The 3,215-nt window shown below is 42.6% G+C and overlaps 1 long non-coding RNA gene across 1 annotated transcript; it reads right to left on the reverse strand.

Moving 5' to 3' along the window:
* Positions 1-974: 974 nt before the first annotated feature.
* LOC147367563 (uncharacterized) lies at positions 975-1,784 on the reverse strand. The gene is made up of 2 exons (XR_015170198.1): positions 1,648-1,784; positions 975-1,268 (listed from the first exon to the last, which is right to left on the reverse strand). It is a non-coding gene; the product is annotated as an uncharacterized LOC147367563 (long non-coding RNA).
* Between the last annotated feature and the right edge of the window lie 1,431 nt (positions 1,785-3,215).

The following is a 3,215-nucleotide window of genomic DNA, read 5'->3' on the forward strand; positions in this document are numbered from 1 at the left end:
CAGTCCATGGGGTCACAAAGAGTCAGACATGACTGAACAACTGAACTGAACTGATTATTCCATTGTGTATATGTATATACTATATCTTCCATATTCATTCTTCTGATGATGGACATTTAGGCTGCTTTCATATCTTGTCAATCATAAACAATGCTGTTATGAATATTAGGATATACGTGTCTTTTTGAATTAGTGTGTTTTCTTTATATATATATATATATACATACATACATACACACACACACATACACACACATATCCCCAGGAGTGGAATTTGATGGATCATGTAATTCTGTTTTCAGTTTTTTGAGAAACTTCCATACTGTTTTCCACAGTAGCTACACCAACTTACATTCCCACCAACAGTATACAAGGGCTCCCTTTTCTCCACATCTTCACCAGTATTTGTTGTCTGTGCTCTTTTTGATGATAGCCATTCTGACAGGTGTGAGGTTCTCTGACATTCTTAAATGTGTAGAAGAGAGCACTAATTCTCTCATACCCAAATGATCCAAAAAGGGCCTCCAGAGCTCAATGTTTTCTCCATGATTGGAGACTCAGTGAGAACAGTGTCTTATATTAATATTTAAAATAAAATTTTAATAAATAGTAGAACCTACTGTGCTTCTGTTGCTTAAACTATGTCAATTATTTAAAAAAAAGAAAAAACTAAGTTTTTTTATTAATCTATTTTTATCTTTATGTCTTCAGCACATAGACACTATCTTTAGTCCTTGTTTTTTAAAATATTGCATTTTACCTGAAGAGCTTATGTAAGCTACACATCATGAAGCTCTTGAAATTTAGTTGACCAGTGAAACAACCAGAAGAGATGCCTTTTTATGCAGACGTTTGTAGTGCTGAACTGCCCTTTGTGTTACTTCTTGCTCAGGATGCTTATGTACTTTTGTTACTGAAACGCAAGTCCATGTGCCCAATGCGCAGTGAGGTGAACCAATACTGAAATGTTGGAGTTCGGAACAGAGAAAGGTTTATTGCAGGGCCTTGCAAGGAAACGGGTGACTCATGCCTCAAAAACCCCAAACTCCCCGAAAACTTTCAACAAAGCCCTTTTCCAGGAAAGGAGTGGTGGAGCATGGTTAGTTGTTGCAGACTTCTTGGTGTCAGAGCCTTTCTTCTAGAAGTCAGGTCATGGTCAGGTAACGATCTTCTTGTAAGTCTCTACCAAACAAATGTTATTCTGTGTTCTGACAAGAAAAGGCAAGGTCTCAAGGCTCAGCTTTCACCCTCCAAGGTCCAGGTCCTGGCTAAGAGGAAGCAGATCTCAGTTGGCGGCTACCTCAAGGACAGGTCCCCAGACTCTGCCCAGCTGTCATCACTGAAGGAGCCGGGTGCCCAACTTAACTGACCCTCAGGCTCCTAAGGCCACTCAAACCACGGGAGCTATGTTCTTCAGACTGTGACCCAGGCAGACTTACACTGCTATTAGGTTGCAGAGGCAGAGATGGGGGGAGATTCACTGCTGCCTCAAGGCCTGGGCCTGGCCAGTGGGCAGCCTTGGCCAGGGCTCTGGAGCCCAGCAAAACACAGTCCCCAGACTGTTTGCTGGGGCCCCCAGCTCACCTCGTGGCCCAAGACTGGGTGAGCTGGGGGCCCCAGGGGAGAAGGGCAGGATTCGCCTCTTACCTCACTCTGCCTGACAACCACCACTCTACCAGCTGTTGGGTGAAGGGTCCACCAACAGTTGCTTGCTTGGAGAAGGGACCCACTGTGGTGCTGACCAGTGGCTGAGAGACTGTTAGTGGTTTCAAGGTGACTGTTACCTGGTAATGGAGTGGGGGGTAACGGCAAACAATGACTATGTGCTAAGAGCTGCACACTGCTTGCTCTAGTACACTTTCTCTTATAGTTTCTCTATGCTAAGGAAACATCTTGGATATTTAGTATCTTTGTGTTATTGAACCCCCAATCCGATGATCTCCAAACTCAAAACCCAGTGACCTAAAACAACAACCATGTTATTATCTTATGATTCTGTGGATTGACTGAACTCAATTGGGCAGTTCTTGCTGTATCTTAGGCAGCTGGTGGGGTTAAAGTCATCTGGAAGCTTCTGGCATGCAGAAATGGCTAAGTTTTCTTCCTTTCCCATGTAGTTTTGTGGGGCTTCCCAGGTGGCGCTAGTCGTAAAGAACCCGCCTGCTAATACAGGAGATGTAAGAGACATGGGTTCAATCCTTAGGTCAGGAAGATCCCCTGAAGGAGGAAATGGCCACCCACTCCAGTATTCCTGCCTGGAGAATCCCATGGACTGGTTGGGTTATAGTTCATAGGGTCGCAAAGAATCAGACATGACTGAAGCTACTTAGCATACCCACGTGATTTTAGGGCTTCTCCTCTTCATGTGGCTTTTCCACATGGCTGCTAGGGCTTCCTCAAACCATGCAAGTTAGGTTCAAGAAGAAAATTGAAGCTTTTCTTAAAGGCTAAGCCCAGAATTGGCACAGTATCATTTCTACTTTACTCTGTTTCTTAATAGTCACAGCCAATCCAGATTCAGTGAGGGAGGTGACTGCACAATACATGATACTGGAAAGTGTCATTCATTGAGAGCCATCTTTGGAGATCAGTTATAACACCTTCTCATCCTGCATTATCATTCTGTGTGTTTACTTTTGTTAGATCATCTGATAGAAAACTTATAAGACATACCAGTACAAAGTGTTATGCAATCACAGAAAAGGGAATGGCCAACAGTTTCTGGTAGGGAAAATAATAACCTTGAAAGAAAGGAGAATTTAAAGCTAAATCTTGAATGATAAATAGTCTCCCTGGGCAGATTAGATAGATAAAACAGCACATGTGAGGTCGCCGATGCATGAAGAAGTCAGGGGTGTTTGGGGAACAAAAGTATTTTCACTTTAGCTCAGCACTTCCCAGATTCTACTGTGTACAGACATTTCTTCGGGACCTTGTAAAGTGCAGATTCAGATTCAGTGGCTCTGTGGTTGGCCTGAGATTGTGCCTTTCTAAAAAGCTCCTCAGTGACTTGCAGCTGCTGGTTCACAGATCATCCTTAGAGAGTGAGATGAGAGCTTATTTTTTAATATATTTCTAAAATATAATCTAAGCAGAAGAGCAGCATTATTTCAACATCTTAGTTAATGCAAACTTAGCTTGGACACAGTATAGCTTTCAGTTCACAAAATTATGTTTTTTAGGGGGTCTAAGTTGAACTGAAGTATACCATTTCC

The sequence above is a fragment of the Bos grunniens genome, chromosome 8, assembly GCF_055505025.1.
Source record: "Bos grunniens cultivar Pamir isolate PY7600 chromosome 8, Bosgru_T2T1.0, whole genome shotgun sequence".
Taxonomy (NCBI): domain Eukaryota; kingdom Metazoa; phylum Chordata; class Mammalia; order Artiodactyla; family Bovidae; genus Bos; species Bos grunniens.